General features: G+C 38.8%; 1 protein-coding gene and 1 pseudogene across 2 annotated transcripts in view; one reads left to right on the forward strand and one right to left on the reverse strand.

The window, feature by feature from the left end:
- Nucleotides 1-22361, reverse strand: part of INO80 (INO80 complex subunit) — a 145860-nt gene extending 123499 nt beyond the window's left edge. Inside the window, exon 1 of the mRNA XM_012649123.1 lies at nt 22088-22361. The gene's annotated coding sequence lies outside the window, so the exon portion shown is untranslated. The remainder of the gene's footprint in view (nt 1-22087) is intronic.
- A 332-nt stretch (nt 22362-22693) lies between these two features.
- LOC105814228 overlaps nt 22694-25658 on the forward strand; it is a 10693-nt pseudogene continuing 7728 nt past the window's right edge. Inside the window, exon 1 of the transcript XR_001137691.1 lies at nt 22694-22807. The product of XR_001137691.1 is annotated as an EKC/KEOPS complex subunit LAGE3 pseudogene (transcript). The remainder of the gene's footprint in view (nt 22808-25658) is intronic.

Genomic DNA, 25658 nt, shown 5'->3' on the forward strand with positions numbered 1-25658 from the left:
TAATTAATATTTTAAAAAATTACAGCAACATACCACTTTACCCACTGAATGGCTGTAATAAAAAAGGTAGACAATAACAATTCTTGGGAGGATGTGGAGAAACTGAAATCCTCATACACTGTTGGTGAAAATGTAAAATATAGTCACTCTGACAGTGTACAGCAGTTTCTTAAAAGCTCAATATAAATTTACCACATAGCTTAGCACTTCCCCTCCTAGATACCTACTTGAGAGAAATAAAAATACATTCACCCAAAACCTTTTATGCGAATGTTCATAGAATTTTTCATCATAATCAAAAAGTAAAACAATCCAAATGTCCACAACTAGTGAATGGATAAACAAAATGTGGTACATCCACACAATGAATACTAGTCAGCAATAAAAAGGAACAAACTATTGATATATGCACAACGTGAATGAACCTCAAAAACATTATGCTAAGTAAAAGAAGCCAGACACAAAAGATCACATCTTGTATTATTCCATTTATATGAAATATCTAGAAAAGGAAGTCTGTAGATTAGTGGTTGGCTAGGGGGTACTTACCAGAATGACTGTAAATGGGTATGAGAGAACTTTTGGGGGGAAATAAAAAATGTTCTAAACTCACATTATAGTGATGGTTGCACCATTCTGTAAATTTGCTAGAAGACACTAAACTGTACATTTAAATGAGGTGAATTTCACAGTATGTAAATTATCAGTCTTGATAACATAAAGAAAAAAGAATGTTAAAAAATACTTTAAAGATTTCAATAAATTCACCTTTTCAAAGTGAGACCTAACACGTACCAATTCCCAAAGATTTCAAGAAACTGGGTTTCAAAGATACAGTAAAACTCCCTTAATTAGAGACAGGAAATAATTCACCTTGATATATGTATATGTAAGTATATAAAACCCTGCTTGGTTCCTTCCTGAGGTTTTATTTCAAACAATTGATCTCATGCTCTATTTATTTGACCTGATAATGAAAATGATCCTAACTAAGGAGGCATGACTAAAACGTAATTTAAAAAGAATGGAATGTTTTCAAAATCCACTCCTCAGTAAATAGGCTATATGTGAACACGAAGTTAAAACCAATTTGTTGAGAAAAGATCATAGTTACTTACACAGTCCTACAATGCTCAATAAATGCCCCTTTGTGACACCTAGTACACATCAATTCTGTAGTTTAATTCATCCCAGAATAACCTTTGTAGCTGATCACCATTGATGGGTGAAATGGCAGGTGTCACGTGTAGTCCACAAGACTACAAATAAAAGGTGCCACAAGCATGAAGTTCTTTTTTTTTTTTTTTGAGACAGAGTCTCACTGTGTTGCCCAGGCTAGAGTGCCGTGGCGTCATCCTCACTCACAACAACCTCAAACTCCTGGGCTCAAGCGATCCTCCTGCGTCAGCCTCCCGAGTGGCTGGGACTACAGGCATGAGCCACCATGCCCGGCTAATTTTTTCTATATATTTTTTTAGTTGTCCAATTAATTTCTTTCTATTTTTAGTAGAGACGGGGTCTCAGACGCTCTTGCTCAGGCTGGTTTGAACTCCTGAGCTCAAACAATCTGCCCGCCTCGGCCTCCCAGAGAGCTAGGATTATAGGCGTGAGTCCCCGCACCCGGCCAAGCATGAAGCTCTTGACACATCTCTACAAGAAGTCTTACAATGATTATCTGGAAAGCCAAGTAATAGTATTTCTCAAGTGTTCGATTATTTTCTTTATTGTGGTAAAGTATACATAACATAAAATTTACCATTTTAATCACTTTTAAGCATACAATTCAGTGGCGTTAAGTACATTTACATTATTGTACAACCATTACCACCATCCACAATTTTTTCCATGATCTGTGATTTTGTTTTAATTATGATCACATATAATTTTTAAATTTGTGTATATCTCCTCTACTTTAATCATTCTAATGAGTTGGTAAAAGCACCATTACCAATCACACACATACAGCAGTCCTACAGTTTTACGTGTTTTTGAAGAGCTGTTTAAAGACAATCCTAAATTATAACTTAGTTTGACTTAGGTAGTAAAGAATTCAAAAGTTTAATTTGCTATTGCTTCTCATATTGACTTTTACAAGCATTTAATCTTATAGATTGTCTCTAAAATGTGAGCAGTGTTAAACATTCTTTATTTGATATTACACATAAACCACACCAAAATGCCTTTCAATAAATAAAAGGCAGCATTTTAGTAGACACAAAGAATTAGATTAGCATAATGAAGATCAAAAATATAAAGTAAACATTGCTACCTTATCTCCAGCCCTCACTTTTAACAGGCTAATGAACACAAATTAAAACACCAGTGAGTTTAAGACAGTGAAGGATTTCCCTAGTATTTAAATATATCCACATAACCAGTTATATAAGTCTAAATATAAAACCAACCTGCAACTGGTTTTGAGATAGCAATTTACCACCTTTATGAAAAGTTGTACATTACTAATTAAATCCATTCATATCTTTAGAAGGGGAAAACAGTGATAACATTTACTGAGTTAGAATTACTATCAATAAGATGTGCAAATCATAGGTCAAAAAAAAATTACTGTAAAAATTCAAAAAATTGATCACATTCATTTAACCACAAGCACGTCTTAGTTAAATCAGGACTGTCCAACAAAAATATCCTGTCACTTGTTCATGATCTGAATTTACTGTTTACATGCACGATCACCCTTACTAAACTATAAACTATTTGGGGAAGGAGTACATATCTCAAGAATCTATTTACTTCAGATATTTTACAAATGACTACATTAACTTCCTTTTTTATGTACAGTCTTAAAAGTCAAGACTACAAAATTCTGGTTCTAATGTTACATTCTATATAACGATAATCTGTAGTTAATGACCATAGGCCTCTAGCTCCATCTGGATACATGATTTGGAAACAAAAGTTTAAATAAAACCAACCAAAAGATTCAAAAGTAGCAGAATCCAATCATTCATAACCACCCTTGCGAACAAGGACAGGAGAATTTAAGAACTAACTGTCCTTCTGGAAATCTTCTATAAAAACTGTCTCTCATACTCAGGAGGTTGAGCCAGGAGGATCCCTTGAGCCCAGGAATTCAAGACCAACTTGGGTAATACAGTGAGACCCCATCTCAAAATAAATAAATTAACTAAATTAAAAAAAAAAAAAAAAACATGTTTCTCAGACAAGCTATTAATATTGGGCAGGTGAGATCAAGGTTTTATTATACTTCTAGATAAGAACCTGAAGTGCACCTCCACCAACCACCAATTCTTTTTCCTTTTTTTTTAGTTGACACATAATTGTACATATTTATGAAATACAGTAATATTTTGATACATGTATAATGATCAGATCAGGGTAATCAGCCTATCCATCACCCCTAACATTTATCATTTCTTTGTGTTATGAACATTCAAAATCCTCTCTTCTAGCTTTTTGAAAATATACACTAAATTATTGTTAACTATATTTACCTAAAGTGTTACAGAACACTAGAATGTATTCCTTCCATCTAGCTATAACTTTGTACCCACTAACCAATCTCTCCCTGTCCTCCCTTTCCCCCACACCCTTCCTGGAATCTAATAACCAGAATTCTACTCTCTACTTCTAGGAAAACTCAATTTTTAGCTCAAGCATATGAGTGAGCACATGTGGTATACACCTTTCTGTGCCTGACTTACTTCACTTAACATAATGTCCTCCAGGCACATCCATGTTGCTGCAAATGACAGGATTTCGTTCTTCTTCATGGCTGAATAGTATTCCATTATGTACATACACCACATTTTCTTTATCCACTCATCTGTTGATAGACATTTAGATTTCTACAAACAGTGTACAAGGATGCTCCACATGCTTGCCTCCATTTGTTATTTTTAGACTTTTTAATTGGTCTTGTGCGTGTGAGATGGAGACTCTCTCTGTTACCTGGGCTAAAGTGCAATGGCATCAGCGTAGCTCACAGATAGCAACATCAAAGTCCTGGGCTCAAGCGATTCTCCTGCCTCAGCCTCCCGAGTAGCTGGGATCACAGGTGCACACCACCAGGCCCAGCTGATTTTTCTACTTTTAGTAGAGACGGGATTTCAATCTTGCTCAGGCTGGTCTCCAATTCCTGAGCTAAAGCGATCCTCCTGCCTCTGCCTCTCAGAGTGCTAGGATTACAGGCACGAGCCACTGTGTCCGGCCTATTTTTTGACTTTTTGATGATACCACTTCTAACTGGGGTGAGATCATATCTCATTGTGGGTGGTTTTGATTTGCATTTCCCTGATGATTAGTGATGTTGAGCATTTTTTCATATACTTCTTGGTCATTTGTATGTATTCTTTTGGGAAATGGCCATTCAGATGCTTTGCCCATTTTTAATTGGCTTATTTGGGGTTTTTGCTGTTGAATCATTTGAGTTCCTATTAGTCCCTTATCAGATGAATAGTTTGCAAATATTTTCTCCCACTCAACAGGTTGTCTCTTCACTCTGTTGACTGTTTGTCCTTTGCTGTATGCAAGGCTTTCTTGTTTAATATAGCCCCATTTGTCTATTTTTGTTTTTGTTGCCTGTGCTTTTGAAGTCTTACCCACAAAATCTTTGCCTAGACAAATGTCCTGAATCGTTTCGCCTATGTTTTCTTCTAATAGTTTCATGGTTTCAAGTCTTACATTTAAGTTTTTCATTCATTTTGAATTGATTTTTATATATGGTAAGTGATAAGAGTCTCAAATCACCGATTCTTACCTGAGGGAGGATTTACATCTTCTTCCAAATGAAGAGTCTAATAACTATATCTGCTTGGAGAGAAAGCCACACTATCTCTAGAGGGAAATGAGATAAGCAGCATTGTTCAAATGGCAGCCCAGTCTAGCAAACAGTTTTGAGTCTGTTTTTTTTTTTTAACTTTTATTAATAAAAAGGGGGAGGCCAGACATAGCTCCTCACACCTATAGTCCCAGCTACTTGGGAGGCTGAGGCAGGAGGATCAATTGAGTGCAAGAGTTTGATGTTGCAGTGAGCTATGATGATACTACTGCACTCCGGCCTGGGTGACAGAGTGAGATGCAGCCTCAAAAAAAACAGTAATGCTTCTAACTTCCCACAAAGAAAAGCAAAGGCCAAATGGCTCCACTAGTGAAATCTACCTAACATTTAAAGTAGAACTAATATCAATCTTTCACAAACTCCTCAAAAAAACAGAATAGGAAAGAACACCTGCCAACTTATCCCATAAGGTCAATACTACCCTGATTCCAAAACCAAGCAAAAATACCACAAGAAAATTTACCGATATCACTTATAATAGAAACAAAAATCCTCAACAAAATATTAGTAAACTGAATCCAGCCACATATAAAAAGGATTACACACCATTATCAAGGAGAATTTACACGAAGAATGCAAGGCTGGTATAACACCCAAAAACCACTCAATGTGCTACACCACACTGACAGAATAAATCACAAAACCCACATGATTATTTCAATAGACACAAAAATGATTTGACAAAATCCAACATAATTTCAATATAAAAACACTGAATAACTAAGAATAGAAGGAAATTTCCTGAACCCAATAAAAGAAAATCTATGAAAAACCCGTGGCTAATATCATACCTGTGGCAAAAGACCAAATCAGACACAAAACAAGTATGTCTGTTTTTACCACCACTTCTACTCTAGCCAGGGCAAATAGGAAATGAAATGAAATAAATGACACCTAGACTGGAGAGAAAGAAGTAAAACTTTATTTATAGATGACATTTTGTATACAGATATATCTAAGGAATCCATTAAAATCTGATCAGAACTAATAAGCTCAGCAATCTTGCAGGGTACAGGATCAATATACAAATATTATATTTCTATACATTAGCAGTGAATCACCTGAAAATGAAATTAAGAAAGTCCCATTTATAACAGCATCAAAAAGAACACAATGTGTAGAAATAAATTTAACTAAAGAAATGCAAGACATACACTGAAAGCAGCAAGACACTGTTGAAATTTTTAAAAGAAATAAACAGAAAGACATTCATGTTCATCTGTTGAATAATTTAATATTGTTAAGAGAGCAACATATACATGGCCGGGCATGGTGGCTCACGCCTATAATCCTAGCACTCTAGGAGGCCGAGGTGGGCGGATCGTTTGAGCTCAGGAGTTCTGAGACCAGCCTGAGCAAGAGTGAGACCCCGTCTCTACTAAAAAAAATAGAAAGAAATTAGCTGGACAACTAAAAAAAAAAAAAAAAAAAAATTAGCTGGGCATGGTGGCACATCCCTGTAGTCCCAGCTACTTGGGAGGCTGAGGCAGCAGGATCGCTTGAACCCAGGAATTTGAGGTTGCTGGGAGCTAGGCTGACACCACGGCACTCTAGCCCGGGTAACAGAGTGAGATTCTGTCTCAAAAAAAAAAGAAAAAAAAAAAAAAAAAAGCAACATATGCAGATTCAATATAATGCTTATCAAAACCTAAGCTGGCTTTTTTGTAGAAATAGACGAGCTGATCCTAAAATTCATATGGAAATGCAAAGGACTCAGGGTAGCCAAAACAATCTTGAGAAAGAACAAGTTGGAGGACTTATACTTCTCAATTACAAAATTTACTACTACATAGCTGCTACTGCAGTGTGGTACTGACGTAAGGCTAGTTATAGAGAATGGAATAGAATCAGAGTCCTGAAATAAACCCTTATATAGAGTCTGTTGATTTTCAACAAAGGTGTCAAAATTAATCAATGGGAAAAGAAAAGTTTATCAAAAAATGGTGCTGTGCCAACTGGATGATCACATGCAAAAAAAATGAAACTGAACCCCTTCCTTACACCATACACAAAAATTAAAAGAGATCACAGACATTAATTTAATAGCTAAACTATAAAACACTTAGAAGAAAACATAGGGATAAATCTTCATGACCTTGAATAAGGTAATTCTTAGATATTAAACTAATAGCAAAATCAACAAAAGGAAAAATAAATAAATGGGACTTTATTAAATAAACTTCAGCACCATAAATGATATCATGAAGAAACTGATGAATGTAAGAAAATATCTACAAATCATATATCTGATAAAGAAATAATATCCAGAATATTTACTTATTTATTTATTTTTGAGATAGCCTCTCTCTCTTTTGCCTGGGCTAGAGTGCAGTGGCATCATCATAGCTCACAGCAACCTCAAACTCCTAGGCTCGTGTGATACTCCTGCCTCAGCCTCCCAAGTAGCTGGGACTACAGGTGTGAGCCACCATGACCAGCCTAATTTTTTAACACGACAACAGTAAAAAGACAATAAACCAATTTTAAAATAGGCAAAGAATTTGAATAGACATTTCTAAAAAAAAAGATATACCAATGGCTAATAAGCACATTAAAAACATGCTTTTAACATCTACAGCCTCTAGGAAAATACAAATCAAAACCATAATGAAGGAAGGGAAGGATTAAGTGGGAGAAGAAAAGAATATAAATGTGTTTTTTTTTTGTTTTTTTTTTTTTACAGCAGGACGGTCACGATGGTAGTTGGAACTCACACAGAAGTATGTAACAACTCACCTGCTGAACCAAACTTACATGGTGGTAAGTGTTGCAACTCCAAGAATATACTACGACCAGTGAATATACTAAAACCATATACTCTTTAAATGAGTGATTTTGTGAACTGTAAATTAGTTATATCTCAATAAACATATTTAAAAATGTAACATTTCTGCATAGAAAAAATATATAGTTTAAAAGGAAATGGTAAATTGTTAAAAATATATGCTACACTTGACATTAAAATTCCGTATATTCAGAGGGTTCTTACGAATTCAGAGGGTTCTAGCAATAATAAAATACCTCTAGCACACAGTACCTACTCAATTTTCTGTTTAAAAAGATTGTTACTAATATCATCCCATTTACAGATAAGGAACCAAAGGCTTACACATGTTAAGTAACTTGCTATAAAGATTATATAACTTAATAGGGTCTATGGATTTGAATCCAGACAATCTGATCCCTAGGCCCTAGCCTTTAACCACTACACTATAAGACTAGAAAATATCTAGAAAGATACTGACCAAACAACTCAACGTGTTTATTTCTGGGAACTGGACTACAGGGGACCTTTACTTTCTTTTTTTAATTTCAGTATTTTTCAAAATTCTTACCATGTATGTATTATTATTCAAGTGAAAAAAAGTTACCAAGATTTTGAAACTGGGGTAAAATTCACAAATATTGAAATGTACAGATACCAAATATATAGCTTGTTGAGTTCTGACACATGCACATAGCTGTATAATTCACATTCCTATCAAAATGTATCAAGAATAGCTCCAGGAAGCCAGGTGGGGTGGTGGTGTACCTGTAGACCTAGCTACTCAGGACACTGAGGCAGGAGGGTTGCTAGAGCCCAGGAATTTGGGTCCAGCCTGGGTAATACAGCGAGACCCTGTCTCTAAAAATAAAAATAAAAAAGATGACAACAACAACTAGCTCCATTACCCTGAGAAAGTTTTCTCAAGCTTGTGCTCCTTCTCCGGCAATTCTCACCCCGTCCCAGAGGCAATCACTTTTCTGATTTCTATCACCACACATTAATTTTGTATGCTCTAGAAATTTAAATAAAGGGAATCATAATATATGTACTCTTTTTTCCAGCATGTTTTTGAGACTCATACCTATTGGTATAATATATGTATTACTAGTTCATCCCTTTTTGGTGGTGAATCAGAACACAATTTGTTTATCTACTTATATATTGATGGATATTTGGGTTTTCATTTCTCTCTGGGTAAATTTCTGGGAATGGTTGCTGGGTCACAGGCAGGTATATGTTTAACTTTGTAAGAAACCACCCATTTGGCTGGGCTCAGTGGCTAATGCCTGTAATCCCACTTTGGGAGGCCAAGGATCACTTGAGGCCAGAAGTTCGACACCCGCCTGAGCAAGTGTGAGACACCATCTACAAAAAACTAGAAAAATTAGGTAGGCTGTTGGCACATGCCTATAGTCCCAGCTACTAGGGAGGCTGAGGCAGGAGGATTGCTTGAGCTGAGGAGTTTGAGGCTGCAGTGAGCTATGATAACTGCACTGTAGCCCAGGTACAGAGTGCCAATGCACTGTACTGCCACTGCACTGTAGCCCAGGTACAGAGTGAAACCCTGTCTCAAAAAAAAAAAAAAAAAAAGAAATCACCAATTTTCCAAAATGGTCCTATCATTTTACACTACCACCAAGAATATATAAGAGTTCTACTTGCTTCCCATCTTTGTCAACTCTTGGTGTTACAATTTTTAATTTTGGCCACTTGTATTCCCAGCTACTTGGGAGGCTGAGGTGGGAGATCCCTTGAGGTCAGGAGTTCTAGACCAGCCTGGGCAACACAGAGAGATACTATCTCTAAAAAAAATACAGAAATAATAAAAAATTTTTAAATTAGCCAGGAGCAGTGGCATGCCTGTAGTCCCAGCTACTAGAGAGGCTGAGGCAGAACAATCACTTGAGCCCAGGAATTTGAGAATGGACGGAGCAACACAGAAAGACCCCATCTCAAAAAAAAATTTGTGGCTGGATGTGGTGGCTCACATCTATAACCTCAGCACTCTGGAAGGCCAAGGTGGGAGGAATGCTTGAGGCCAGGAGTTCCAGACGAGCGTGAGTAAGAGCAAGACCCCATCTCTACAAAAAATAGAAAAATTAGCCAGGCATGGTGGCACGTGCCTGTAGTCCCAGCTACTTGGGAGGCTGAGGCAGGAGGATCGCTTAAGCCCAGGAGTTTGAGGTTGCAATGAGCCATAATGACACCATTGCACTCTAGCTCAGGCAACACAGCAAGATCCTGTCTCAAAAAAAGGAAAAAAACCTTTTTTTATCCATTCTACTATGTTGGTAGGTAGTGGTCTATCATTTTGATTTTAATCTGTACACCCTTGATAATCGATAAAGTTGAGAACTTTTCATATGTTTTGGGTTACCTGTGCAACTTCCTTTGTGAAATGTCTGTTGAAGGCCAGGCACGGTGGCTCACGCCTGTAATCCTAGCACTCTGGGAGGACGAGGCGGGAGGATCACTTGAGCTCAGGAGTTCGAGACCAGCCTGAGCAAGAGCAAGACCCCGTCTCTACTAAAAATACAAAGAAATTAGCTGGACAACTAAAACTATATAGAAAAAATTAGCCAGGCGTGGTGGCGCATGCCTGTAGTCCCAGCTCCTTGGGAGGCTGAGGCAGAAGGACTGCTTGAGCCCAGGAGTTTGAGGTTGCTGTGAGCTAGGCTGACACCACAGCACTCTAGCCCAGGCAACACAGTAAGACTCTGTCTCAAAAAAAAAAAAAAAAAAGAAATGTCTGTTGAAGCTTTTTGAACACTTCTTTAAAAATTGTACTCTTATTTATTGAGTTATAGGAGTCCTTTATTAATATATTTGACAAAGGAATTATATCTACAATATAGATATATTAATATATGTATTAGTAATACATGTTCTTGGATAGGAATATTATTAGATATCAATTCTCCCTTAATTTATCTATAGATTCAACACATTTCTACTCAAAATCAAGGGTTTTTGAAGAAACTGACAAGCTGAGTCTAAAATTTATATGGAAATGCAAAGAACGTAGAATTATCAAAACAACTTTGGAAAAAAAACAATGTTGGAGTTTACACTATCTGATTTCAAGACTTACTGCAAGTCATAGTAATCAAGATGATATTGTATTGGTATGAGGACAAACAGACCAATAGTACAGAACAGAGTCTAGAAAGAAACCTACACTTAGATGGTCATACTAATTCTTAACAAAGGCACTAAAACAATCCAACAAGGAAAGAAAAATTTTTCCAAAAAGTAGTGCTAGAACAACTGGAGATCCATACGGGGGGGAAAAAGAACCTCAAACCCCTGTATCATAGCATATACAAAAATGAGATCAGAGATGAATCACAGACTTAAATGTAAAGCTAAAACGATACAGCTTCTAAAAAAATGTAAGACCATATCTTTGTCACCTGGAGTAGGTAAAAATTGCTTTGAACACAAAAAGCACTAAACATAAAAAGAAAATAATTTTTTGGCCAGGTGTGATGCCTCACACCTGTAATTGTAGCACTCTGGGAGGCCAAGGCAGGAAGATCACTTGAGCTCAGGAGTTCGAGACCAGCCTCAGCAAGAGCGAGATCCTGTCTCTACTAAAAATAGAAAAAATTAGCCGGGCATGGTGGTGTGTGCCGGTAGTCCCAGCTACTTGGGAGGCTGAGGCAGGAGGATCGCTTGAGCCCAGGAGTTTGAGGTTGCTGCGAGTCAGGCTGATGCCATGGTACTCTAGCCCAGGCAACAGAACAGAGTGGGACTCTTGTCTAAAAAAAAAAAAGGAAAATATTTTTGTAGAGATGAGGTCTCTTGCCCACGCTGGTCTTGAACTCCTGGCCTCAAGCAATCTTCCTGCCGTGGCCTCCCAAAGTGCTGGAATTACAGGCCTGAGCTACCACACCTGGCCTCCTTTCACTTTCAAAAGTATCCAGGTTTGAATAATCCAGGTAGACTATTTAGTCACCCTACCCATAATAAATAAGAGGTTAACAAAATCACAAAGCTGATATTTACTAAGAGATTACCATGTACCAGACATTGAACCAAACACAGCAGCAAAAGACCTTGCCCTCAAGGAGTGGAGACAGACAGAGCCCTCCACTCCACAGTAGAACATGGAGGTCAGAAACAACCTACTCAACCAAAGGGATCACTAGAAAAGCATGGAAATAGTCTAGCAATTTAACAAGCCCAGGGTTTACCCAGAGCACAAAGTGCTGGGGATAAAAATAATACCTGCATTTTAAATGGAATGAAGAACTGCTGGCCAAAAAAAAAAGATGGCCCTTTCATAAATTTCTAAAATAGCAAACGAAAATTACTTTGGTCCACCTAAGTATATCATGACAAATTAAGAAATGCTTATATATTTTTTCCCTTCCCTATTTTTCTTCCTTAATGAAATTTGAATATTGTTTCCCCAAATGAAATATATTACCAAGGACAACAAAATCAGTAACAAGGCATTTGCTTTCTTCTAGGAAAGAATCATTTCAACTTCCTAAAAGAATATCTCCGAGAAGATGAGGAAAAAAAACACCAGAATAATAAAAGAAATTGCCTTATTTGCACAACTGCCTAAGAGGAGTTCTGTAGTATACACTATAGACAGAACATTTGGTCAAACAAGTTTAATCCTTATTTATGACGTATTTAGGGTCTAAATATTACTAAATCAAGAAATCCAAAAGCAGGGGGAATGTTTCTTGATCTAGCCGGTAGACCTTTCACATGGAAATTTTTTAACAAGTTAGGCTATGTTGGTAGCCCCTAGGCTATATTTCATAAGTCTTCTGGCAATAGGCACCCAACATGAATAGTAATTTATTCAATTAAAAATTTAAAAACAAAAAGATCCCTCTCACTGAAGAATCAGTGGCTTCAACAACTTTGACAACTACGTCCATGAAATCACTTACCTTTTTCAGGGAATGAGATAGCTAAGAAAAATATGCTTCTGCAGGGGAGATAATTTATTTGTTTATTTTTGGGGAGGTTTTTTTTTTAGGGGGGTAGATAATTTAAAGGACTGAATTCAAAGCCTAGAAAATTTTGAGCAGCTCAGTTCATTCCTCAGCAAATGAAAGATAACACTGCATTACTTGGTAGTCATTTGTGAAATGTAGAGATCCCACACAAAGCACTGGGGAAATTTAGTTATCAGTTCAATAAAGTCAACCTTCCATTATTACACAAGTGACAGAGCTTATTATTGAGAATATAAAGTAAGTGACATGGAAAATCAACTGATATTCTAAAATTTGATTTTATATTTAGTTTTACTATACTAAATGTCAATTTTCAATTTGGGAATGGACACACTTAACTGATGTGGGTGGTAACAGAGAAGCTGTGTAGAATTGTGTTCTCCAAAGGAAGACTGAAAATCTAAATTCAGGTAATTCATGCCAGAGACAAACCATCTGTAAACAAGCATGAGTTGAACTGTACACTAATTGGATTCTGCTTTTCAATCTCTAGATATTCAGCCACTTAGACCTGTGATTATTATATTAATAGCAAATATAATTACTTCCATTCTCTTCAGTACATGGTCTAACAATCTGAATAAGGAGATAAGTTTACATTAAACTAAGTGGTCAATAAACATTTGTGAAATTAATGTTAGACTTTTTCCTCTATGCAAGAAGTTGCCTGGGGGGAAGAGGGAGGCTTCCATTACAAAGAGTTACAAGCAGGGTCCAAAATCTTTATTTTATCAAATACTACTGTAATAAGGAGGCTACATGTAACACATTCTACTGAGAGCTATGTGCCAAACATTTTATATGCATGTGCATTTTACATACGCATTAACTCATTTAAACCTTATATGAGGCAGATATGATTACAATCACCACTTTACAGATAAAGAAACTGAGCTTAAATAATTTGCCCAAGGTCACAAAGCTAGAGTGGGCCAGGATTGGAATCCAAGAAGTCCGACTGCAAAGCCCCACAAGATTAACTACTCCAATATCGTCTGAAGTACCTCCACCAAATCAGAGGCTCCCAGGACATAAAACCATGCCACCGGAGTAATTCAAGCAGTACTTTAAACTATTCAGTCATTTGTTTATATCAATATAGACTCATATATTTATTTTATACTAGGGGTTATAATCCAATACTTCTTTATTTCACTACTCAAAATTGTTCCAGCTTTGGCCATTTGGGAGCTCTTTCAGAGGGTTCCCATATTCCTCTGACCTAGCCCCATTAATGTGGGGTTGTTGTTGCTACCTATTGTTGTTTAGCACTTCTTTACTTTCTGGCACTACAAGATGCTCAAGGCTCATCTTATACATGTATTTCCTGCCCCAATCCTAGTATCAGCAGCCATTTCTCCAAGGAGCCCTAGTTCCTTTTATTGGAGAATGGTATTAGAAACTAAGATCTGGGCACTAGGTATGCTCCTGGGTGTTAACTTTCTCAGCTGACAAAACATGGAAATATATGTGTGTTTATTAACTCAAGTATGAACATATATCTACAAATATTTCTATATGTAAACATGGTCCTTACTGATATCTCCAACTATACTGTATTACCACATGAATCATTGTAGCCTCCTTCCCTTGCTTATCTGTAAATTCCCACTCCAACGGTGAGAAGCCTATCTCCTGTCATCCATTTACTTAACTGTTCAATTGCAGCATACACTGTATCAGTATCAGAAATGTTAACCTGTACCCCTATGGGACACATCTTTATCAATTAGAGTAAAGTGCTTATGTGCCGTTCCTTTTGTATCACAGATTCCACTCATTTGCCAGGTTACTTAAGTCAGCATCTTCCGCCCCTCTTCCCTTAGGGTATGATACAGTTAGATTCTCTTGTCCCAGTCTGCATTTGTTCCTGAAATCCCTTGATCTCCTAAATGATTTTTTAAATTTGCACACATTAGGCTGGTGTCCGATGGTAGTGAGTTATCGGAACTTAACGTTAGTGTCACTAAAGTGGGTATTCAACCCCCCACTGCTAAATTTGACTGGCTTTAAAAAAATCAATAAATTTGCACACATTAAAAGTTTACTCTTGGCCAGGCAGGTAGCTCACAGCTGTACTCCTAGCACTTTGGGAGGCTGAGGTGAGACGACTGCTTGAGGCCATGAGTTTGAGACCAGCCTGAGCAACATAGCAAGACCCTGTCTCTACAAAAAATAGAAAAAAAAGTAAGTTGGGTGTGCTCATGAACAGCTGTAGTCCCAGCTATTCAGGAGGCTGAGGCAATAGGATTGCCTCTTGGAGTTTGAGGTTGCAGTGAGGTATGATGACACCACTGCACTCTAGCCCAGACTACAGAGCAAGACCCTGTCTCAAAAAAAAAAAAAAAAAAAGTTTACGCTTTATGCCGTAAAGTTCTACACGTTATGGATTTTGACAAATGCATAATATCATGTATCCATCATTACAGTATCAAATAGAACGCTTTTTATCAAGCAGTAATTTTAACTGAATTAAACAGTACTACAACCCTTGATGGAAGCAGCATGGTAAGGTAAGCTGGTAAGTCAAGGGCTGTGGGTTTAATCCATTGACAAGCCACAGACAGACCTTAGGACTAACAGCTATCTACTCAGGGTCCCAAAAGCCTCAATGTAAAATTGGGGATCAAATTAGATGACAATAATATACAGCATTTACTAAACACTATGTGTCAGGAACGGTGTAAAGCACTTCACATGGATTATCTAATTTATTTTTAACAACTCTATAAAGTAGATAGTATTATTATCCCCATTTCAAAGATAGATTAAGACTTAGAGGTTAAGTAACTTGCACAAGATCACATAGTCAGGGAGTGGCTGAGCCAAGATTCTAGAGCAGGGACTGGCCCAGTACAGCCTATAACCCATATCTAGCCTGCTGGCCATTTTTGTAAAGGCTAAGCTAAGAATGGTTTTTACAGTTTTAAGTGGTTGGAAAAAAAAAAAAAATTGTGACATAAAAATATAAAATTAAAATTGTAGTGCTCACAAATAAAATTTTATTGGAATATAGTCCCACTCATTCACTTAAATATTGACTACAGCTTTTCATACTACAATGTCAGGGCTGAACTGCTGCAACAGAGAACGTATGGTCTGCGAAGCCTAAGACATTACTACCTGACCCTTTACAGAAAAACCTTCCCAAGCCCTGCTCTAGAGCTGGCCTACCATTCTATTCTAAGAGTGGTTCTAAAAGGGCAAATTATTGCTAACATTAGAATGACATCCTGGACAGAAATATTTTAAAACCTGAACAAAAAAGCTTAATATTGCAAAACACCACCGCTCTGAGTTATAATCTTAAGTATTTCTATTAACATCTATTGGCATTCATTATATAAACACAAAGGTTAATGCAATATAATTAGTTTTTTATTGATGTGTTTTTCCCACCTTATCTAAAGAAAGATATTAGATATTTTCTATTCACAGTAAAAAGGTTCTGATCTCAATAGTTTAAACTAAAACTCTAGGTTAAATTGATTTAACGCTTGTTGAGAGAACTATGTGTCAGGTAATATTCCAAGCATTTTCTATGTACTCATTTACTTCTCACAAATATCCTCTATAATGTAGGGACTATTATCCTAACTTAACAGATGAAGAAACGGAGGCTTAAATAGTTTTCCAGAGGCCACAAAGTTAAGAGAGAGAGATAAAATTCAAACCTTCTCAGTCTCTAAGATCTGTATCTATAGTAAAAAAAAAAAAAAAAAAAAACCAACCCAGATCATCCGGATCTAGAAGAAATTCAGCTATCCTACACTGCCACTAGAGTGTTGCTTATTAAAAAGGCAGCTTAGGGCCTTTAAAAAATGAAAGACTGTCTCAATATGATTTAAAAACTAACAAAAAACTAAGTACTGGTAATTCATATCCACACCTCAAGAGAAACATTTAGGTTAATACTTCTCTATGGCACTTAAGAGTTTGCCTAATAGTGTGTTTACCTTTGTAGAGCCACTCTGAACTCTCTACACGTACATAAACAACTGGATTGATTCCCTTGTATGCCCCACAGACTATTACAGTCCATTGAACACGGCAGATGCTCAAGAAATGGTTTATGGTTGGATCAAAAAGCATTCACTAGCCAGGTGCAGTGGCTCACACCTGTAATCCCAGCACTTTGGGAGGCCGAGGTGGGAGGATCACTCGAGGCCAGATGTTCAAGACGAGCCTGGGCAACATAGAAAGATCTCGTCTCTACAAAAAAATAAGAAAAATTAGTCAGGCATGGTGGCACACACCTGAAGTCCTAGCTACTTGGATGGCTGAGGCAGGAGGATCACGTAAGCTCACCAGTTCGAGCTTGCAGTGAGCTGTGATCATGTCACTGCACACGGCCTGGGCAACAGAGAAGACCTAATCTCTTCTTAAAAAAAAGAAAAAAAGCATTCACAAGGTATTCAATAAATACTTATTGAGGACATAAATGAATGGAATAAGAAGTTTCATAAACCACTAGGTACAAGTATCAATAAATGGTTTACCGACCAGAACTGAAGAAGGGTTGGATCACAAAAGTCTCTGGCTTTATAATCTTTAAATTGGTCTGGTCTCTGTTCTTGAGCCTTAAGCACCTTCTGCAGTACGGAGTTTTGAAAACAAAGCATTCATTATTCAAATCCTGTCAAGCAATATTCATCTTTCAAGCTAATTCTAATTTTCCAGGAGTATTATTCATGTTTCTTCCCTAACTCAATACAATTCACAGTCTATCTCATTCTGGGTAATACTTATTTATTTTATTTTTTATTTTTTTTAAGAGACAGGGTTTCACTCTATTGCCCAGGCTGGAGTGCAGTGACCACCCATCACAACTCACTATAACCTAGAACTCCTGGGCTCAAGTGATCCCCTAGCCTCAGCCTCCCAAATAGCTGGAACTACTAGCTGGGAAGGAGCCACTGCACCCAGCCCTCTTTATCTTCATATGAAAGCCTCACCATTGCCCTCATCATTTTTATTGCCACTTTCTGGAAACTTTACTATTGCTCAATTTGCTCTTCCTTGAGGTACAATAATTCGAATCTCCATCCAATAGTCTAAGAGTGGATGTATTGAGATTTTTCTTACCAAGATAATACAGTCTACTTTTAAATTTATTTTTCATACCTTTCTTGGGAATAACTAACATTTTACTGGTCCTTCTGGCAATATATTTAGGTAACATTCTCAGGGATATAAACTGATCACTTGGCCTACCATGCTTTTTACCATATTGATGTTCACTAGCCATTTTTCTGTTCATGCACACAGATATGAAAGATTTAACCACACTTTATCCTACGTAACTACTTCTTACCAGAAGAGCTGCTGCATGCAAACCCAGAGGAACCTTATTTGTTCTTTTACAAAAAGTAAGAATACTCTTAGTAGCATTCCTAAAAAGGTACAGTCTATACTTGAATAACTGAGAAAACTTCATGTGTATATATGTTGTTCCTTCCAATTACATAAATTATTTCCCCTCTTCCAAATCAAAACTAAATGTATATCATAGTCTTTGGTATATTTATTTCTTCAAAGGAGAAAATACACTAACATTCATTGATGTGTTGAGTGTTTTTGTTAACAAGTCATCTAATCACAGAAGCAGAAATTACGATCCCCAGTTTAAAGATAAGAACTGAAACTCAAAAAAGTTCAAGAACTTACCCAGCAGATAGGAATCAAACCCAAGTCTTTTTAAGCCCCAAACCAATGCCTTTCCTATACTACCAGGTTTCTCCTTAAAGTATGAATGGCTCTTCTTATAAGAAGTCATGTTCATGTTCTTGTGAACAAGAACTTAAAAGTCAACAATCCTACTTCCTGTACAGAAACCACTGGTTTGACCCACATGAAATAACTTAGGTATGTGGCCAGGAATCTCTAGGACAGGGATTCTAAAACTAGGGTCTATGAACTTGGATGAAAAAAAATTTACACCTTATTTTCACTAATTTATAATTGAAATTATAATTAAATTATAATTATAATTATGAATGTAGGCAGCATACACAGCAATCTTAGCAAGACTATCACTAGTTATTTAATTCAATAATAAAAAGAAAATTTCTTACATCACAAATTGTTTTTAAATACAGGAACTATATTTTATACATTTAAAAGTCATATTCTGAGGTGCTGACAGGCTTCATTAGACTTCATTAGTCCCAGGCACATACAAATATAAGAACCCTGCTCTAGAGACATCACATAGGCTGTCAATCCTTGGTAGTGAAGATTTATATAAAGGCATGTTGACCAGTCAAAGTGTCTCACGCTTGCAATCCTAGTACTCTGGGGGGCCAAGGTGGGAGGACTGCTTAAGGCCAGGAGTTCAAGACCAGCCTGAGCTTAGAGGAGCAACCTTCTCTCTACAAAAAATTAAAAAAAATTAGCTGGGCTTGGTGTCACACACCTGTAGTCCCAGCTATTTAAGGGAGGAGAATTGCTTGAGCCCAGGAGTTTGAGGTCGCAGTAAGCTATGATAACACCGTTACACTCTAGCCCAGACAAAAGTGCAAGACTCTGTCTCGAATATATATATATATATATATATATATATATATATATATATATAAAAAGGCATGTCACACAATTAACCCATTTTCCTCTGGTCAGTTAAAAATGTGGATAGCATTTAGTCGCAATGATTTTTTTGTATCTCATTTTTCAACTACATTAACTATTACTGATCTACTTCTGACCTAACACATAAGGAAATCTCCCTTACGTACTTTGTGACCAACTTTTCAACCCTAAGTAAACCTACCGTATCATGATTAGCAAGTGAATCTAATGTTTCTGTAACTGAATTTCTGACTTAATGCACATAAAGAATCTTATTAATAATTTTAGAATATTTGGAAAGGCAGAAGAACTATAACAGGAGTATAATGAGTCTATCCTTTACTGGCTAGGTGATTTCACTGGGTTTCAATTTTCTCATCCATAAAATGAGAATATCTACCAGAGGGTTTTGTGGATCAAAATTATAAGATACCTCCATAGTTATTGGCTCATAAAAGATGTTTAACCATTATTAGTGCCTATGGTCTTCCCATCTTCTGCATACTACAGCGTATCATATTAAAATTCTGATGCTTAAGACCCAACTTTAAAACTTATCAACTTGGTCAGGTGAGGTGGCTCACACAGGTGATCCTAGCACTCTGGGAGGCTGAGGCAGGAGGATCGCCTAAGCCCAGAAGTTTGAAGTCGCAGTGAGCTATGATGACAACACCACACTCTACGCAGGACGACAGAGCAAGACTCTGTCTCAAAAAAACCAAAACAAAACAAAACTTATCACAACTATTTTCCTACAATTTCCTATTAACCCTATCCCATTCTGTGCACTCAGAAATCCACAGCATCCTAGCATTTATATTTTGCTTGAACTTCTATGTTGACACGTTAAATCCCCAAGCCAGTTTTTATCCTCTTGTGGTCAGAAAAGGTGTCTATTATTCCTTCCCTATCCCTGTGTCTACACAAGTAACTAGCAGTCAAAGCTGTTATCATACCTTTTCTTGGTAATACTATGACAAACTTTCATTAAGTGAAATTATAACACTATAGCTTATGATTTGATCCTTTAATATTTTCACCTTGATGTATTCAAAATATTTTTATTAGTCCTTCAATTTTCTAATCACATTTGTGCTCTCTACAGTTATTTTCTATCAAAAGATGCAGACATTCAAAAATTGATTTGGGCCAGGTGTAGTGGCTCACACCTGTAATCCTAGCAATTTGGGAGCCTGAGACAGGAAGATCGCGTAAGCCCAGGACTTCAAGACCAGCCTGGGCAATACAGCAAGACGACATCTCTACAAAAAATTTTTTATAATTAGCTGGGCATGGTGGCACACACCTGTAGTCCCAGCTACTCAGGAAGCTGAGGAAGGAGGATCGCTTGAGCCCAGGAATTTGAGGTTCCAGTGAGCTGTGATGACACCACTGCACTCTAGCCCAGGCAACAGAGCAAGACCCCGTCATTAAAAACCGTTATTAAAAACCATCATTAAAAAATTTTGACTTGCATTCTTCTGAAACAAAATGTAGAGAAAAAGAACAAAGTAAACTAAAACAATGGAATTTAATGCCTTAAGAACAAAATTTGTTTTAAAATCTAGAAGGTATACAACTTTTACCGCATAGAATAATCCTAAATTGCTGTTTTCTAAGAAGAGGAACTTGGGAATTTCAAGCATAAAATAGACCCAGAATGGAATATTATTTGGCAATAAACAGGAATAAAATCGTGATACCTGCTACAACACAAATGACCCTTGAAAACATATTAAGTGAAAGAAGCCAGACGCATGACACATACTGTTTACAGAAATTGGAAATGTCCAGAACAATCAAATCTACAGAGACAGAAACTACATTAGTGGTTACCAGAGGTGGGGAGAGTGGAAAGGGGAACTGCTAAGTGGCTTCTAGAGCTTCTTCTTCGGGTGATGAATTAAATAGTGGTAATAGTTGTACAACTCAATGAATATACTAAAAAAAAAAATCACCGAATTATACATTTTAAGAGGCTAAAATTTTTCGGTACATGAATCATATCTCGATAAAGCTGTTACTTAAATTTAAAAGAAAAGAAAAGCTGCCACTGAAAAGCCACAATGAAAATTTTGTTGGGAAAGGAAATCATGAAAGTCACTGACTGGAAAACTGACCTGTTAGCCAGGTCAACCTCCAAATTCCCTCCCCCACTCCTAACTAGTACAAGAACATGAAACAAGAGACAGTGTGTGAATCGAAGAATTCCAGGCACAGTTGGCTGTTAACTAGAATAGTAAGCGCCTTCTTAGGCTCTATCACTCCTAAACTGTAGGGGGCTTCCATCCTCAGTGATTACGGAAGTAGTACTTTTCACCAGCAAGCTCAAGAAGGAACGTCAAAATAAGATGACACTTGCCTAGACGCCCTAAAAAACCAGAAAAGGTGTCACCTACACTCTCTTAAATCTCTGCACGTGTTAGCCTGCCCCCACCCAACACCAACCAGCAGCGTGCACCATTCAACCATATCTCAACTTTCTCCCCACAAATTGACACTTACAAGCCCTTTAATCTCATTTGTTTAAAATGACAGGTATAACCCTCACTGGGTTCCCACTTCAGCCCAACCTGCCCCCGCCCTGCCCCTCCCCACCCCCAAACCCACACACGTGTTAGCCCGACACCGCCCCACCGAGTCCCACGTGCACCTGGTCTAACACACACCCCACGTGTGGGCGCCCCACGGGCTTCCTCAGGTAGCTAAGGTCACAGCCGTGACCCCGGACCTCCAGAGATATGAGAGGGGAAGGAAGCGGCCCAGGTCCCTCAAGTCCCAACCCTGCGGGGAGTGTCCACACCCATCCTCCATACTAACCCCAACAAATCCAAGGGCCGGGGGCGACTGCCCCTTTAAGACGCGGCCCAGTCATCGCCCGCAGAGAGGGGCGCAACGGGGCCTACACGACCCCCCCCACTCCGTTCGCCCGCCCACGTCTAATCACCTCACCTCGGGCCGCCGGGCCCCGCCGCCGCGACGGCGGCGGAGGGGGGGCGGGGTGCGGGCGGGGTCCGGAGGGGGGGGTCGCCCCGCCGACTGTGGAGCCGCGGTTCGCTCTCTGAGGCCGTGGGACCGTGACTGCGTTGGGCGTGGACGCTCCTAGCTCGCTCCCTCGGCGGCTCCTGGGACCCCAAGATGGCGGCGGCGCTGAGGCGGCTGCGGGCGCTGGGCCGGCGGCGGCGGCGGCCACTTTCACTCACTGAGAGGAGCGGAGCAGGGACACGGGGAGCCATGGCGGGGGGGAGGAGAGGCGCCATAGCCAGGCCAGAACAATCGAGCAGCTACTCGGCTGGCCTACCCCCGCCCCGCCCACACTCACTGCTCGTCACCAGCCCGTGGCCGCCCGCAGTGCCGCTGCCGTCGGTCTCGTGCAACTGGTACCCCGCCGCTGCTGCCTGACGCCCCGCGCGGACCGGGGTTCGGGGGGAGACTCTGATCCATGCCATCTGAGTGCAGATTGGTCGGGGCTGGGACTGGCGAAGATTGCCGAAAGGCGGTGGGGAGGAGGAGGAGGATGTCGTCGCTAGAGTGAGCCAGCAGATCTCGCGGGAGCAAATGTCGCGAGAGTTCACCAGGCCTACAACCGCCAAAGAAAGGTTACTTTTCCCGGAAGTAACGTCAATCGAAACCGCTGGGGATCCTGGGTACCTTCGTTGCTGCAAGCTGGAGGTAAAAAAGTGTTACCAAACACTGATAAGAGCTTTTGAGGGGAAGGACCGGCTCGAAGCTAATATTTTAAACTCAGTTTTTGTGGCACCTAGACGGGGTTGCAGATTATCGGGGAAGTGCCTGGTGTTTTAGTACCACTCCGAAATAGTAGTTTGGGCTTCTGTTTAGACTCTAGGACGAAGAGAGGGATAGGTTAGGTAAGATGGCATAGTTAGGTAAGGTGTATATGTGAAGGTTTTAGGATTAAAGGATTTGGGAACCCGCAGATCTGTTACCAAAAAGGTCACCCTGTTCTCATATCCACACTGTGAGCCTCTGAAAAGGGAATAATTGATTTTGTCTGTGCCAACTCTATAGTTTCAGTCCCTTGCTACCCACATTTACTAAAGTTAATTCAACCCAACTACCAGGATCTATGGTGAGAAATACTGAATAGAGCCTAGCTATGGATAAGGATTAGAACTTCCTGAAAGTTAAATATGCTGATATTTCAGTTCCTTCATGTCTTATGCTTTAATCCATTTCAGTCTGGCCTTTAGCATTTAAACAGAAAAGCCTTGGCTTCTTGTGCTAAATTTACTGAACTTTAAAAAGCGAAGTTTGGCCGGGGCGCGGTGGCTCATGCCTATAATCCTAGCACTCTGGGAGGCCGAGGCGGGTGGATCGCTCAAGGTCAGGAGTTCGAGACTAGCCTGAGCAAGAGTGAGACCCCATCTCTACCAAAAAAAAATATAAAGAAATGATCTGGACAATTAAAAAATATATACATATAGAAAAAATTAGCCGGGCATGGTGGCGCATGCCTGTAGTCCCAGCTACTTGGGAGGCTGAGGCAGGAGGATCGCTTGAGCCCAGGAGTTTGAGGTTGCTGTGAGCTAGGCTGACGCCACGACACTCACTCTACCCCAGGCAACAAAGCGAGACTCTGTCTGAAAAAAAAAAAAAAAGTATGGTATACAGTTGGCACTTCATATCGGTGGGCTCTGCATCCCTGGATTCAAGCAACAGCAAATCAAAAATATTCAAATAAATGAAAAATAATACAAATTTTAAAACAATTATTTACATTCTATTAGGTATTATTATCAATCTAGAGATTATTTGAAGTATATGGAAGGATATGTAGGTTATGTGCAAATCCTTTACCATTTTACGTAAGGGACTTGAGCGTCAGATTTTGGTATCCTCTGGAGTCCTGGAACCAATCCCCTCAGATACCATGGGACAACTGTTCTACAACGAAAGAGAAAAAAGGAATGTAAGAAACACAGATGTCTGCTCATTCATGCAAATGAAATTCAAGATTAACCATAAACTAACATGATTGATTTCTTGTATGGGGAGTGTAGGAAGAAGGAGAGGAATGGGAATTTTGTAGCTGGATTCAGGAGGGAATGGTAAATCTTTTTGTATGGGGCTAACTGTGAACCATAGTAATGTTTCACATACCCCTGAGGTACCCAAAAAATAAACAGCTAAAACCAACTAGAATAATATTTGAGTAGCAAAGAGCCGTTCTATCTGTCTGGAGCATAAGCCAAAAGGAGAGAAATAGAGAAAAGTCAATAGGTTAGCAAAACCAAATTGTAGAGGCCTTTAAAGTTTGAATGTAGGTTGTCTGTTATATTAGTTTTCTATAGCTTTGCTAACAAATAACCACAACTTAGTGGCTCAGAACTACACAAATTTATTAGATTACAGTTTGGATCTCACTGGGCTAAAATGAAGGTATTGTTTAAAATACATTAGAAAATAGAGAAAATATACAGAATATTATTTAACAATCATTTTGAATAAACTTTATATGTCAACATATCCAGATAGTAAAGAAATAAAGAAAAACCAAGATGTGTAGGAGACCCAAAACTGAATGTAAACACTAACAAATGAATTTAGCCGTATTACAAATGAGTAACATGGCCACTCTGCAGGGGGTGGGGAAGAAAAGAACTCACCTAAGTAACAGAGAAACAATATCTTGGCTGGATACTTAAGGATAAAACCAAGTAAGCGGTATGTAAATGCTGTGATCCACATAGGTTTTTCACAGGGGAATAGGTTAGCAATCTGAAACTATGTATATACTAGAGTAAGTAAATATACTATATAGATCTGCAGTCCCCAACCCCCAGGTCTTGGACCAGTACCAGTCGGTCCAGGGTATGTTAGGGACCAAGCCGCAGAGCTATGCCAACCCCCAACCCCTGTGGAAAAACTGTCTTCCATGAAACTTAGGAAACAGGGTGAGGGCAGGCCCCCACAACCACACACCAAGAGGTGTGTGGCGGGCTAGCAAAGCTTTATCTGTATTTACAGCTGCCCCCCATCACTGGCATCACTGTCTGAGCTCCCCCTTCCCCTCCCAACCCCCATCAGTGGAAAAATTGTCTTCCATGAAACTGGTCCCTGGTGCCAAAAAGGTTGGGGACCGCTGCTGTAGTTAATGTGCTGGGTTTCTCCTTGTTAGAGAAAAAAAATAGAAAACTAAAATGAGGACTGTGGTGTTGGATTGGAAATAGATGTATCAGTATAAACACAATAGTTTTTTAATATATACAGTAGATACTGAACTATAGGTCTGTGTGTATGTGCGAATTAATGTACGTATATTTCCTAGTTCTCTCTGCTGAGAGGGTATAGAAGCATTGAGGACACCCAGATCTTGATTTCTACACAGAATTCTCCAATTAAAACAGCAAGAAAAGGCCAGGCGCGGTGGCTCACGCCTGTAATCCTAGCTCTCTGGGAGGCTGAGGCGGGTGGATCGCTCAAGGTCAGGAGTTCGAAACCAGCCTGAGCAAGAGCGAGACCCCCGTCTCTACTAAAAAAAGAAAGAAATTAATTGGACAAC

The sequence above is a fragment of the Propithecus coquereli genome, unplaced genomic scaffold (assembly GCF_000956105.1).
Source record: "Propithecus coquereli isolate 6110/MARCELLA unplaced genomic scaffold, Pcoq_1.0 Scaffold3, whole genome shotgun sequence".
NCBI lineage: Eukaryota > Metazoa > Chordata > Mammalia > Primates > Indriidae > Propithecus > Propithecus coquereli.